Source organism: Callorhinus ursinus, unplaced genomic scaffold (genome assembly GCF_003265705.2).
Source record: "Callorhinus ursinus isolate GAN/ISIS: 27379988/994484 unplaced genomic scaffold, GSC_fseal_2.0 scaffold5, whole genome shotgun sequence".
In the NCBI taxonomy this organism is placed as follows: domain Eukaryota; kingdom Metazoa; phylum Chordata; class Mammalia; order Carnivora; family Otariidae; genus Callorhinus; species Callorhinus ursinus.
The window spans coordinates 23,418,683-23,434,506 of NW_027397067.1; the positions used below are offsets into that span (position 1 = coordinate 23,418,683).

Genomic DNA, 15,824 nt, shown 5'->3' on the forward strand with positions numbered 1-15,824 from the left:
CTCCACATCCAGTTAGCACAAATGACTGATTAGTAAAGGGGGAGGGCAAGCAATTTGCAAAAACATATTTTTAAACTTCTGTTAATCACATATCTATGTTTTATGCTGAAGCACAAATCCTGTTTAGAGAATTACTCTCAAAAACATCTCAAAGGACACACTGGACATGATGCAAAGGTAAAGGCCTAGGGACCCAAGCAAACGAATCACAGTAACATGTGTGAATAAATTAATTTGTGCTAAAATGCCTTAAAGATGGATGTAATTTCATAACCATGTATTCCTTGTAGAAACAAACTGATTCTGCAATCTTGGTGATTTAAAAAAGAAAATCAAGGAATAACATTAGACAACATTTTTCGATTTTAAGAATTCAAATTTTTTGTTAGCTGTAATACAGAACACCATAATTTGTTGCATCTGAATTTTAGCAAGAAATTGCTTTGTTTCATGGTAGAAGTCATTTCCCAAAGAAGCTAGGGCTTTAAATAAGAAAATCCCATTCTATTTCTCACCTTTAAATAACGACATCCCAACATTTATGAGCTATTACATAGAGCCATCTGACTTTATCAGTTCTCAAGCCTTTGTCTACAATGTGAAGTCCTACCTATTAGGCTCTTGGTTGCCATCCCCACCCCCAATCAGAGTAAGGTTGACATAGATCTTCCCAAATAAATTAAAATTCCAATTTCCACTGAATAACTTAGGGAAAAAACAAAGCACATGCCAGCTAAATGGAGAGAAGAAAAGGGACACAGGAGAAAGGAGAAGCTGGGAAAGCAATTTACAGACTTCCAGATCACTATCAAATCAAGAAATACAGGACAAGAAAACATATGAAATCTTTCTCTTTGTTGACAGAATTGCAAGTTTTTATGTCTTCCTTTTTTCCTTCTGCACAGCATTTTAGAAAAAATTGTAAAGGAAGAGAAAGTCTAGCATATCATGAGTACTGAGTATTGCAGCCCTTTAGAGACTTTACTCAGCCCTCAGCCAAATGCCAACCACATCAAAATGAATGCTTACGCTTCAAGGGCACAGACCCTTCTGGGGCTAGTGGGTGTGCGAGGGGGAGGAGGGGCAGGGGGAGAGAGAATATTAAGCAGGCTCCACACGCAGCAGCAAGCCTGGGAAGCCCAACAGGCCTGACGGTGCAGAATCTCATGATCCTGATTTCATGACCTGAGCCAAAGCCAAGAGTGGACGCGCAACCCACTGAGCCACCCAGGTGCCCTGAAAGGGCTGAAGTCTTAAATGAGTCATACCAAACTGGGCTCCTTCCACCCTGCAAGGTCTTGTGGGAAAAAACATAAAAGAAATAGAAGCCCGGAGGGAGCCTACAGCCTAGTAGGGACACATCCTGTAAATTATCACCTATTAAAAAAAGGCAAAATAAAAGAAATACTCGGGCGATGTGCAAGCAGAGTGCCGTGGTGCTGCTGGGGATGTGGAAATGAGATACGGAGATCTCCAAGAGTTTCTGCAGCAAGATATGTGCTAACAGGTTTTTGAGAAGCCAAGAAAGGAAAAGAAAGACCCCAGTTTGAGGGATACCATGCATAAGGAGATGAACATGTCCAGTTTGTTCCAGATACAGCACATACCTCACAGAATGCACGAAGGTGTAGAGTGGCTTGGGGCTATAGCGATAGAACCTTGAAAGTCATATCACCTCTACTCAACAGAGAGTGAAAATTTCTTCAAGAGGGAGTGGCATGATCTGTTGCAAAGCACATAAGGCATTCACGCAAAGGGGGCAGGGGACTTGAGAGGGGAAAAGGGACTGAGCACTTGTTATCCAGTAAGGAATAACCTACTCTCTTCACGTGCCTAATCCTAGGTTAATTATCACAAGAACCATATGAGTGGGGGAAGGGCTCCAGCTACCCCCACTTCATAGAATGGAAATTAGGGCTTAGAAACTGAGTTTTGGCAGCAGGAATACTCTTTCAATGACTGAGATAAGAGGGGGATGGGCAAAATGGGTGAAGGCACAGCATAGGAAATACAGTCAGTGGTCTTGTGATAGCGCTGTATGGTGACAGATGGTTGGGCTACACAGGGCATAACCTATAGAGTTGTTGAATCACTATGCTGTACACCTAAAACTAATGTTAACACTGTGTGCCAGCTATACCTCAATAAAAATAAATAAATAAAAATAAAAGATACTATAGCCGCCCCCCCCCCGCTAAAGAATTTAGATGAGTAATGAGAGTCTGAACTAGGACCCAATAAGACCCAAAAGGAACAAAAAGAATGAATGGTATTTTATATGCATTGCACTGGCCACTGTTGTTTCCATTTGGAGACTTTGTATTAAAAGTGACAAAAAAAGAAAGAAAGCTCATATTAGCTTAAATGATAAAAGGAACCTGTTGGCTCAGAATGTGACAACTCCAGTGCCGGTAATAACTTCAAATGTGGCCTGTTGAGAGTCTCAAGCCCTGAGAACAAGGACCCAAATGCCCACCATCCCCCTGCTCTGCCACTGCTGGGGTCAGCTTCATCTACTGTCACCTAGTGGGACTCTGGCAGCTCTAGGCTCTCCATGACTGGACAGCTGCTTCAGTTTCAAGCTTCATACCCTTGTGCAACTTTGTGACTCTCTTTAAAAAAATATGAAAAACAAAATTACATGCAAAGGAAAACATATTTTAGAATGCGGAAGGAAGGGGCGCCTGGGTGGCTCAGTTGGTTAAGCGACTGCCTTCGGCTCAGGTCATGATCCTGGAGTCCTGGGATCGAGTCCCACATCGGGCTTCCTGCTCGGCAGGGAGTCTGCTTCTCCCTCTGACCCTCTTCCCTCTCGTGCTCTCTATCTCTCATTCTCTCTCTCTCAAATAAATAAATAAAATCTTTAAAAAAAAAAAAAAAGAATGCGGAAGGAAATCACAACAAAGTACAAATGTTAAAAGCCGACAAACACCAGGACATTAAAATTAGCATCATACTTTATTATTAGTTAACTGCCTTATACATCCCTAGCTTATCTCCTTTCTATACTTTAGGCTACACATTCTTTAAACACCTCTTCATATGATGATTTTGTAATTCTTTTCTTTTTTTTAAAGGTTTTCTCTTTTTTTAAGATTTTTATTTATTTGAGAGAGAGAGAGCAATAGAGAGAGAGAACACGAGCAGGGTGAGGGGCAGAGGGAGAAGCAGACTCCCCACTGAGCAGGGAGCCCGATGCGGGGCTTGATCCCAGGACTCCAGGATCATGACCTGAACCAAAGGCAGATGCTTAACCAACTGAGCCACCCAGGCGCCCCTGTAATTATTTTCTATGGAGACTACAGAAATTAACTCAGCTTTTCTTAGGATTGATTTAAAAATTATTGTTATTATTATTTCCAGTTTAGAAAAGATTTTTTTCCCTGTAAGTTGTTTTTGGAAATGCCACTTCCAGAGCCTGCATGGTTTTTTGCCCATGTACCACTTTCCATTCCTCAGAAAGGGCAGTCCTTTGACTCTGCTAGTTATGGTCTCCGTTGGCCAATACTGAAGCAGGTGGTCCTGGTTTACTGCCCCCCTCCCCCCGCCTCTGGTTCCCACATACACACCTGAGCAAGGAATGGAGGAGCTTCCTATTCAGCAACTTCTCTTTGGTGTCAAAGATAGGGTCTGGACGGGCAGTGACCTCTAGGACCAGAGGGAATGTGGTTACCACTAGCCCCAGGACTGCCATTAGGACTGTAGTAGTGTCATGAAACACACCTCAAAATCTTAGTGACTAAAATTACAAATACTTTTTTTTTTTTAACTCATTGTCCACAGAAGAACTGAGGTGGCTCTGACTCAAGCAGCAGTTCTAGATTAAGACTGTTTCCACATCTACCTCATTCCGGGGCGAGTGGCTACTTATTATTCTCAGGGTAGATGGCAGCCACACTCACCAAGAATTTAGCCTCTTCAACTTGGGAGTTGAAGGGGATGAGAAATGCTGGCAGCCTGCTCCTCCCAGTGAGATATGGTAAGCCTTGACCGGGAGCTGAGGGGAGAGAGTTCTGTCTTCTTGGCTACACCAGACTGGAGTGGAGCTTCCATCAAGCTGAACAGGGAAGGGAGGAAAGGAAAGCACCTGTAACAGCTCAGTCACCACAGATTGTCCTTGTTCTTACCAAGTTTCAGTAGATTTTCTTGAATAAGTGTCTCTTCATTGATTGTATGGGCAATCTCCAGAAACTTTAAATGGTTATTTAAAAATATTTTCCACCAGCTTTGCTTGAGTGACTCTGAGGAGCTGCTTCTACTGTCATCCTGGAAGTGGCAGATTCCCAAGAGTTCTTTTACATCTTGAACAATCACAGTTTCATTTAGGCTGGTGATACATATGGCAGAAGAGCTCTCTCAAGATTTTGTTGTTGTTTAAAAAAAAAAGTGTAGTTGATTCCAGTCAGCTTTAAGAATTTTCTTGGAAACCTGCATCTCTCCCTAATTTCAGAGACTTTGGTCATGTCAGGTTTTCATAAGACCATGCCCTTCATCTCCTTGCTGAGGCCATAATGAAAGGATCTTGCAGAAGTCTTAACAAAAGACATGATGGCAACATCTCTGATTTGGTTATTGCCCTGAGATGGAGTTTTGTAAGCCTTTCTAACTCAAAGGATTTCTCAATTTTATCTTTTATGGCTTAGAGATTTTTTTAAAAGTTCCATTCTTTGAGCTTACTTATTTGAGAATTTCTGGTTCCTCTACAGTCCCTCTCAATTCTGCTTGCCAACTAGCTAGATCATTTCTGAGCTCATCTCTTTTTTGTAGCACCTTATTAAATATAACTATTACAACCAGTTCTTGGCCTCAACATTCCACCTTGAAACCTTGTCCAATGCCAGGAGTTCATTAGGTACATTTTCCATGTCATCATAGACAACAGTTTTATCAAATGTTTCTCCACTACATTACATGTGTTATGACTTTTTCTAACCTCTTCTTTGCTGTTCACTGCCTGGCACAAAGCCAATGCCACATGCACTTAAGGCGGCACCCTACTACTGATACCAACTGTCCCACTCTGCATAAGGTTAAGAAAACTGAGTTGCTATAAGGTGTTACAGAAATCAAGCAATTTAATATAGAAATTAGGGCAGTGTATAGGGAGAGCTAGGGAAACAAAGGGCAGGAAGGCTGCAACCTGAATCCCAAGCAAATAGCTCACAAATCTCACCAGCAAACTACTACAACTCTTGAGTTTCTCTGAGGAAGCTTCCACCAACTCTATCAGTCTGCAGCAATGAAATATGTACTCCCTCAGAGGTATGAGAAGCTGCAGTGCCCAGCCTCAAAGCCCTCCCAAGAATGATGGCCTCTCCTCACCACCACCTTCCAAGTCTCGTGCAAATTCCTCCTGCTGGCAAATTCAAACCCGGAATCCTGCAGGAAAGAAGATTCTGGGAAGTGTAGTTCTTGGCAGAGGAGACCTGAGAAGAGGGTGGTAGTGATAGTGTAGGGGGAAAAAAGTTATCCCTGGTGAGAGCTCTCTTTCTGGTTTAGGATCCAGTCAGCCCTATTTTTCTCTTATCTAAACCATGGTTTCTCAACCATTGACATTTTGGATGAGTTATTCTTTGTTTTGGAGAGGTCCTATGCTTATTAGAATGTTTAGTAGCGTCCCTGGTCTCAACCACTAGATGCCAGTAACACTCCCCAGTGGTAACAATAAAAAAGGTTGCCAGATGGTTGAGAACCACTTATCTAGGCTAAGGACCATTAAGAAGTGAGATTCAGAATGTTGACATTGAGTTGTCATACCTTAAATCTCTTCCTTTGGTAAAAATTAAATAATGTTCTTCTTTATGAAGAAATGGAGATCAGGAGGTACACATGTTATTAAATTTCTGTTTGTTTTTTATTTTGTTAGTCTGTCTTTTATTACAGCCATCTAGAATCTAGATGGGTAGAGGGAAAATTATTTTTCCTCTCCTACGCTACATTAGTCAAAAAGATTATCTTTCTGGTTAGTTGAGAATTAACTATGCCATTATTCTTGGGTATTTCTAACTATTTTATTCATTTTACTAAGCAAACTTTGCATGTAATCTTCCTTTTGCCTAAAATCTTTCTTGGAACCAAGTGGGGTTTAAATAAATCAATAAACTAAATAACTAATAAGCATTGTAATCCCATGTGAGTAGTCTCATTTTTTAATATGGTAAAGTTGAGATTGACAAATTCAATGTCCTCTGCATATTACATGACCCATTTAAGTGAAATAATTAAATAGATTTCTAACATCTCTACATTGTAATTAAATTTCTAGGAATCAGATTTTGTCACTCATGGTGATTTCCAACGGAGGAACACTTGAGAATGTGCAGGTCAAAGAAAAGAGTAGAAAGATGCAGAAAAGAAGCTGGCGGTAGTAAAAGAGTTAGGAAGGGATCCAGGAAGGAGGAAGGAGGGAATGGTGAACTGTCAAATGCTATAGAGATTGAAAAGGAGTGGTTGCTGAATTTGTTGATTGATAAAGACCTCTTCATTAATCCTGATCACAAAATCTAGAATCTATAGAAAGGAACGGTTGATAAATTTGGCAACTAAATTGTAATAGATACTATAAATAGATTTGAAAGACAAACTAAGAACTGGGAAAACATATCTGCAACACATAGAACTATAAAAGGGCTAATTGACAATTTATAGAGAGCTCTTCCAAATCAGTAAGAAAAAAAAACAACCCAATAGTAAAAAGGGCACAGGCCCTGAAGAAGCAGTTAACAACAAAAAGAATTCCAAAGGAATTTTAAATGCCTAGGAAGTACTTAACCTCATTCAAATGGAATGCAAATTAACCACCATTAGATGTCATTTTTCCCAATCAGAATAACAAAGATTTGTTCTAAATAACAATATAATTTGGCCATGTGTGAGAGGAAACTGGCATTCTTATACACTGTGGGAGTCTTAAGTCACCATAAGTACTTTGGAGGAAAACTTAATATCTATTAAAAGATGAAAATTTGATTTGATGTGGCAATACATCTTTTAAGGATTTATCTTAAAGAAATGTTCCCACATGAGCAAAAAGATGTTCACCACAGCTTACTCTAAAAGAGCAACACTGAAAAAAATCTAATATCCACCGTAGGAGTTCAGACATGCTGCCCAACAATGTGGGACTTCAGTGTGTTGATTTGTTTTGAGCTGCAGGCATGTGAAGAAAAGCAAATGCAGGGACAAGCTTTCTCTGAACTCCACTTCTTTGCCCTAAAGACACATCCTCCAACTGTCATGAATCAGGGAGTATTGACTCTTATTCCAGGGGAGAAGACTAGAAGTGGACACCACACCCAGACAAATGTTGTCACAAACCATCATACCTCTCACTTATTCTTCTAAGGACTGTAGAGGCCAAGGGCAGGCTGCCCCAAGATGGGCCACTTGGACATGAACGTTATTTTGAATTAAAAGCAATCAAAACCCAACAGATTCGGGAAAAGTTCCTTACCTCCCCCTCAACTGCCAGTGTGTATAGGAAGAGAGTTATTACCTTATCTGCATAACAGGGCAAACTTTGTTTCCCAAACATCTCCTTTCACCTTCCCATTAATGGTCTTTCTCCTCTTTGTATCCTCAGACTCCTACCTCTCTCTTCAGCTCAAATAAGCATCATGTTGCATTGGTGTCTTTGAAATTTTCATGTCTGTGTGAATTCCCTGTATGTGTGCTATTAAATTTTATTTTCTCCTGTTAATCTGTTTCATGTCAATTTGATTTAGTCTAGCTAGAAGAAACTTCAATGACAGAGAAAATTCTTCCTTCCCAACAGGGCTCATTCATCTTCCCTAAAAATCATTTACTCTCTCCTAAGAGGTTTACATCCTACTCCCCTTCCCCTAATAAGATGGTATATAAGCTCTTAAATCTCATGGATGGTTTTTTTAGCATAGTCACTCTTTTTTCCTGTGATGCCCTGTATGCATGTAATACTAAAAATACATTTGTATAGCTTTTCCCCTGTCAATCCGCCTGGTGTCAGCTTATTTCATAAACTCAGCTATTTTTGAACCAGAGAGTAGAGAGTGTTAAAAAAAGGAACAGACCCAAAATGGAGTTACTTGGCCCCACAACAGGAAGTCAATACTTAATGGCAGTGTCATCTGATGTGGGAAACAAAGGCAAAAGAGAAAAATTAAATTTCCTTACTACTTACAGCTCATTGACAAGTCCTTGAAAGAGGCACAGTGACATTCCTCTAGGAACTCAGCTGCCTTGATGCTAATACTTTGCTAAAGACCAAAGGCAATCTTAGCCTGACCCCCCAGGGTCCTGCAAGTCTACTTTAACATAAAAAAATTCCTTTGGAAACTTCCTTTATCCCCAAGGTATATGTTGGCAATCATCCCCCAAGCATGTGGCCCATTGATATACATCTGAGGGGTCTCATGACTAGGGTTTTATTAGACAGTATTAATGACCTTTTTCCTAAAATTACCTAGCCCCCTCAAGGTCCTAGAAACCTTGTTTCCAAAAATCCTTAAAGACTTACGCTATCCTTAACCCACTCCCAACTTGGAAGTATATAATAAGTCACTGGTCACAATCCCAAGGCAGCTCTTTCTGCCCACGGGTCCTGTCCCCGTGCTTTAATAAAATCACTTTTTTGCACCAAAGATGTCTCAAAAATTCTTTCTTGGCCATCGGCTCTGAACCCCAACCATTTCCCATATCATCACGCACTCCCAGGAATGCAACCTTTAACTGCCAATCTGTAATTACCTGGTCAGCAGTCATGAGACTTCCCACATTCCCACAAAGGAAGGTGACCCTACCTGTAACAATCCTTTCTTGTGTTTATGATCCCTTCATCCCACCTCCTTACTGCCTCTAAAAATACAGCTCCTTGGAGCTCCTTTCTATTTGCTAGTGATGTGGGAAACAAAGGCAGAAGAAAAATTATTAAATTCCTTACGACTTACAGCCCATTGACAAGTCCTTGAAAGAGGCAGAGTCCTCTAGGGACTCAACTGCCTGGATGTTGACACTTTGAAAAGGACAAAAGGCAATCTTAGCCTAACCCCCCAGGATCCTGTAAGTCTACCTTAACATATAAAAATTATTTTGGAAACTTCCTATCTCTACCCCCCCAAAATAAATGTTGGCAATCATGCCCCAAGTATATGACCCACTGATATACATCTGAAGAGTCTCACTGATTAAGGGCCAGGAGGGGCTAGGTAGGGAGACATAGGTAAGGGGACTAGGTTTACCAAAAATCCCAGAAATGCTCAGGCATAACGAAACCAGAGATAAGGAAACAAACCAGACCAACTTGCCCTGGGCGTCAGAGGAAGGGTCTTTTTATGGCAGTCACATTGTGACCAGACCCCAAAGAAGAAGTAAACCATTAAAGATGTTATCACCAGTCCTTACCCAAACCGAGATGTCACAAGAATGTTAAAGCCACAATCTCCCTGGTCAGTTCTAAATAAAAGACTCCTGGTAGAGGCCTACGTTGGCAAACCCACTGGGAACCCTCTCACTCCTGAGAGCTTTTTCTGTATCCTTGCTTAATAAAATTCTATCGCTTTGCTCACTCTCCTTTGTCCGTGAGATTCATTCTTCAACTCTGTGAGACAAGAACCTTGCTCTCCTGCTTCACTAGACGGTATGCTGAATCTTTGAATATAGCCAATTCGATCTTTAAATTTACTCAGTTGAGTTTTGTGTTTTAACCAGAGAAGGTCTTTCCTCTCCTACACCATCAATAGGGAGTTTTACTAACCCTAATATAGAGAATGGAATTCCATGAAAGAGCAGAATCTCCAAGACAAGTCCTTAACTGAAAAAAGAAAGTGGTAACCATAGCCACCTCTGTGAAAGACAGTTTTGCTATAAATTTTTTGGACTATTTGGATTTTTTCATATGCTTGTACCTTTTTTTTCCAAATTAAAACAAAAAAAGTTGAAAAAGAAAAAGTTGTAACTGAAAAGTTGTAGCATTTCAGTAAAGTGGGAGAGACCACAGCTGGAAGGCACAAGAGTAAGGGGTAATCTAAATGGAGAAATGCATGGAATGGAGGTGCATGTGCAGCGTCTGGGCTCACCTTCCCTTCCTTTTAGTTAATCCTGATCATAGCCCACTCTGTGACTTATTGCTCTTTGGGGGCTGGAAAAATCTTCACAAAGTAAGAAGGGGAGACAAGCAGGAGGAGGTAAGGTCATGTATTCTGTACACTGCGCTGCTGACCCTGACTTGGCCAAGCCAAATCCTGGCTGCTTCCTCCTCCCCACTGACTTGCCTGCTGAGAACACTCTGCTTCCAGACAAGCCTCCTAAAACACCTCCTGTAAACATTCTTTTGGAGGCTTGGACTTTCTGTTTAAACTTGTTTGAAATAGCCCTGGGAAGTTCTTAGATATTGAGGCATTGAAAGAAATTTCATAAACAGCCCCAAAATTCTTCTTTGCGGAAATGGAAAGCTTTGCTCTCACTGAACAAGTAATCAACCATTATTCTCCAAAGAGCCATTTCCCCTTTGTGAGCACTGATGGCCATTTAGGAGTTTTCATGAATGTAACTATTTTATAAATGAGCCGCCATCAAAAGAAACACTCCACCATTAAAGATGGAAGCAGCAAGCCAGGAAATAAGGGTCTGGTAATAGAGGAACAATTCCTTTAGCTCTGAGGAATTGTCTACATTGCCTTTTAGGTTGCAGTGTTTAAAAACGGGCCAAGCAATTCCAAAACCCAAAGTATTATTAATAGTTTAATCATCAACAGAAAAATCAGGCTGATTTGAATTTGTGAGGGAAAATATCACTTCAACAAGATTAAAAGCACTCTGTTCAGATTGAACCAACATGCAGAGTTAAAATGAAAGCAGCTGCTATTTTTGCAAAACATAAAAGCAACACAATATAGAATTGTTATAATTGTAAAAAAAGATCTGGAGCAATTATCTAGTCTCTAACAAAGGGGGGGGGTCGATAGTGGTTTCTAATCTTTTTTGCATCCAAACTGTCTTTTAGAATCAAATGAAAATGCAGATGGTTAAAAATCCAAGTCCAAGAGTTAGATGGACTGAGTGCAAATTCCTGCCCACCTTTGTGCCTTAGGCTATTAGTCTGACCCTTCCAAACAGTTTTCTCACCTATAAAATGGAAATAATAATAGTAACTGTTTAATAAGGCTGTCTTGAGAAATGAATGAGATAACCCATATATGGTTCTTGCAGCATTACCTGATACTTAGGAAGCACTCAATAAATGTTCATTATGACTACAAGCATATGGACTCAAGTATCCAAAAATGCAAGGATTTTTGGGTTAGAGAGGGCTGCATCCAGTGGTTCAAATAATGCCCCCTTTCTTTCCCCTGTGTTGGCTCCATTCTCAAGCAGGCTCTCCCCAATGGGATGTTCTCTCAGAAACCTGAATGAAAACTCATGCCTCCTTAATATTCTCAGATTAGAGTCTTGGTGCCTCTATGCCGTGCCCAGCCCCAAACCCATCGCTGTGTCCAAGGGAATGCACAGCTCTGACTGGCCCAGCCTGGATCAGCCAGGATGGAGAGGCTTATCCTCACCAGAGCACAGGCCTGGACAGAGGGCATCTGAGGGAATGTTCCCCTGAGAAAAATCAGGATGTCATTCCTAAGAAAAGAGTCAGTGGAAGCAGAGAAAACAACAGATAACCACTTATCCCAGGTTCATCACCCTTGTTTTAGGCAAACACTTCTTCAAATATTACAGAAATTGAAAAAATTCCATAATTTCCTCTTATCCATTCAATGCTTAACAGTTCTGAATATGAAGAAATTTCTTCTTTTGTTTAGCTTTGAATCTTTAGTAGAAATTAAAACTCATTTTCTCAGAGACTCTAGAATTATTTTCAAAAAGAAAACTTGTTCTTACCATGTTTTGACTCTGTGGTGTTTGGTTTTCTGGTCTTGGTTACTTTGTCTGTAAAAATGAAAGGGTTGGCTTGGGTGATCTCTAAAGCCCCTTCTGAACATCTGTGGTTTCTAAGAACAATCACAATGACTCAACAGAAAATTTGCTTGTTGCCATCAGTTCTGTGTGCCCTAGAAAAGTCTTTCATCTGGGCTGCCTCTTCAGAGCTCATCTCTAAGTAACAGATGGTGTTATGAATGCATTTAGAGGGAAGGCACTGGACCCAGATGCTTATCCAAGTTCTACCTCTATTTATTATAGATATGTGGCTTTGGGCAACTTGCATAATCTGTTTCCTTATCTATAAATGAAGATAATAACAGACCCTGCCTCATAGGGCTGTGTGAGCCTTAAAGAGTTTAATACATGAAAATGTCTGGTACTATTATGTTAGTAAAGGAGCTGGTAGTTACTAAGCAAGCAACGTCAACACGAATGAAGAAAGATAGTGAGGTCCCAAGGACAGGCTGGATGTTTTTCATTTAAATATTATACCTCACCCTTCAAAGGCCTCCCCTACCCTTCCAAAACCTCAGGATATTATTTTCCTTTGCCTTGAGTTGGTCAAATAAGCATTTGACAGTTTAATTAGCTAAATAAAAGTTTCAAATGAAGGTTCCTTAGACCAAGTTATATTCAAAAGTAGAAAAAGAACTATCAAAGTCTACTATATCCATGTACTTCTCCAAGCTACCAAAACACTGATTTGGCGTACCCATACCACTATAGCTTCAGACCTGTTAGATCCAGCTGTACAATGAAAATCCCGCCACATCACAAAAGTATATATGACCCACATTAAGGTCAAACAGTTCAACTTGTAAATCCTGGTGTCTTCAGGGAATCTGAAAAACAGGAATTATCTGAATGAAAATATAGATGCTATTTCCAATGGGACAATGTACATTAAGGAGTATTTCAAAAAGGAACAATCTGTTAGATGCTTACCTTGTGAGGTTTATCAAGATCTTACAGAAATTAAACATTAGTAAAGAGAAGAGATCGACTAATTACTAACAATGAAACTTTTTATCATTTTAAGTTCATCTGGGTCTAAATTTACAATGGCAGTACTATGGCATTCATTAATATAACATTTTGGCTTTAAGTAAAATCTGATTTATCATTAGAGTTCACCGAAATATGCAGGTTTCTCCAAACTACTTTGTATCATCTTGAAACATTTGGATTCGACCCAGGGATTTTTATCCCCCAAATATTAAATACTCAAAGGGGCATCAAACAAAATCTTATCATGAAACACCTCATGAAAAGTGAAAATTTCAGGTAACTCTCTGGGCATTTCCAAATATCTTCAGGTTTTATCTGGTATGTAAATGATTTTCTTCATTTTTATATGAATTCAGTGAGAAGGGGAAGGCTAAGTAACTAGTATATGTAGTGTATGTACTCTTTTAAAAATAGGGATTTATTCCCCACTCCCTTTATTTCCTGAGACCTAGTACTGTAAAACTTTATTTTACCATAACTCACAGCAAGAAATATTTTACATCGTGACCCAGCACATACATACATAAAAATACATCAAGATTCATAAGCAAAAGTTTGATGAAACAATATTTTAAAATTATAAGCTGAGACTGATTTTTTATACTATTTTATTCTATTTTGTATTCTTAAAAAAATTAGAGACCCCCTAAGTTTATTCTAGGAACTGCTAATGAGTAGAATTTTGAAGTTTAAAATAGTCAGCCTTAGATAATTTAGGTGGTGCATTAAGGTACTTAATAAGAGGATAGCCACCAGGATGACTAAAAACTAAACTAAAAAACTAAGTTTTAGTTATCTGAAATTGTCTACTAATTAGGACTTTCTTAGTTTCCCTCCAACCAGAAGGAAATGCAGCCTTCTATTAAACATGTAGACTTGTTTTCTAAATCAGCCCCATCTACTTCCCAGCTATGCTATAAACTCTGGAGAAGACAAAAGCTGTATTTGATGTGGTAATAAGATATAGAAGAAAGAACTCTAACTTTGAAGTCTGAAGTCATCACTGCCATTTGTAAGTTGAGTTTTTTGGGGGGTAAGTCACTCAATACCATAGTTCCAGTTCCCTCATCTATAAATTCAAGATAATAATAGCTACAAAAGTCAACTGGAACTTCCAGTTTTAATTCCAACATGTAAAGAGCTGGGAAGTTATTGCTCTCATCTTTACAACAAAAAAGAAGCCAAACAAACAGGAAATCAAGGAATTTTCTTGGGCCCATCTGGGAATTGAAGTCACAGGGCAAACCACTATCCAGAAATCTGGAGACAGAGGTGACTACAGAGAATCACAGCCAGATCTGCTTACAAGGGGATGGAGGTGAGAGGAGAACCCCCTAGAGTTCTAAACTTTTAAGAACACTTTAATGGTAATAGTGATGAATAGCTGGAGACCAAGTGTGGATGTCTGTGAGAGTGAGAAACTCCTCGCAACTGCAGTGATAGGGCGACCCTCACACTTTCATGGGCTTTACCTTCAGGAACTCTACCATGTGTTCCCTTTGTGGCTCTAGGAGGGACAGGAGGGTGGTAGCTCTTTTGAAACACACTCAGAGCCCCAGAACACGCCCTCTAATAAAGGCTCACTCCCCAGGAGGAAAGACCCACCAGAGCCTACTTGCCCAACAGAAAGGGCATCTAGAAAGTCCACTCCATCCAGCCTTCCTGTATCACCTAAGGATGGGAAAAAAAGACCTCAGAAACATTCGTGAAGGTGACAACCTAGGGACACAGGCCCCCTAGAAGACTGAGATTTAATCACATGATTATAGAATGTTTTCCTCCCTGACACCACGACCACTTCAGCAAGGCTCCATGATAGTAGCAGTGATTACAGCTTAAAGGAGCTGCAAAGCTCAGACTCAGTTTAAGGAGGAGTCTTGAGGGAAGCTGACCGACAACACGGGAGGCAAAAACAAGGACACTAGGTTAATTTGGCATCTGTGTCTACAGCAAACATTAAATACAGCTCAACTCCTAGCCAAATTAACACAAAACCCCATACTAAAGGCCTTTACCCCATTTCCTATTACTTTCCTATACAACATGCCTGATTTTCAACCAAATAAAAAAAAATTACAAAATAGGATAAAAGGCAAGACAAAATATAGTTTGGAGAGACAAAGCATCATCAGAGCCAGAGCCAGCTAGGACACAGATTTTGGAGTTATCTGACAAGAAATTTAAAATAACTATAATTTATTTGTTAAGGACTCTACTGGAAGAAGTAAATAATATGCAAGAACACATGGATAATGTAAGCAGAAAGACGAGAAGTCTAATAGAGAAGCCAAAAGAAATTCAAGAAAGAGAAAACATTAATAGAAATGAGAGTATCTTTCTTTGATGGACTCATTGGTAGAATGGACATAACTGAAGAAAGAAGTGAGCCTGAAGATGTCAATAGAAATTTTTCAAACTGAAAGGTGAAGAGATAAAAGAATGAAAATGAAACAAAACAAATGAACTGAGCATTCAAGTATTGTGGGACAATTTGAAAAAGTGTGGTGTGAACATACTTAGAATACCAGAAGGAGAATAGCAAGCAAAGCAGATGAAATAACTAAAGTCGCTGATGGCTGAGAATTTTCCAAAATTAATGGCAGACACCAAATCACAGCAAACATCAAGCAATAAATACCAAAAGATCTACATCTAGTCATATCATATCCTTTTTTTTTTTTTTTTAAGAGATAGAGAAAGCATGAGCGGAGTTGGGGTGGGGAGAGGAAGAAGGAAAGAGAGAATGCCAAGCAGGGCTTGATCCCACAACCCTGAGATCATGACCTGAGCCCAAATCAAGAGTTGGCCCCTTAACCAACTGTGCCACCCAGGCACCCCTAGGCATATCATATTCAACTTACAAAATCCAAAGACAAAGAGAAAAATCTGGAAAGAAGCCAGAGAAAAAGAAA

At 39.8% G+C, this 15,824-nt stretch overlaps 1 long non-coding RNA gene across 1 annotated transcript in view; it reads right to left on the reverse strand.

Moving 5' to 3' along the window:
- LOC141372802 (uncharacterized) overlaps window positions 1-15,824 on the reverse strand; it is a 52,647-nt gene that overhangs the window by 9,256 nt on the left and 27,567 nt on the right. The gene's annotated exons all lie outside the window — the stretch shown is intronic.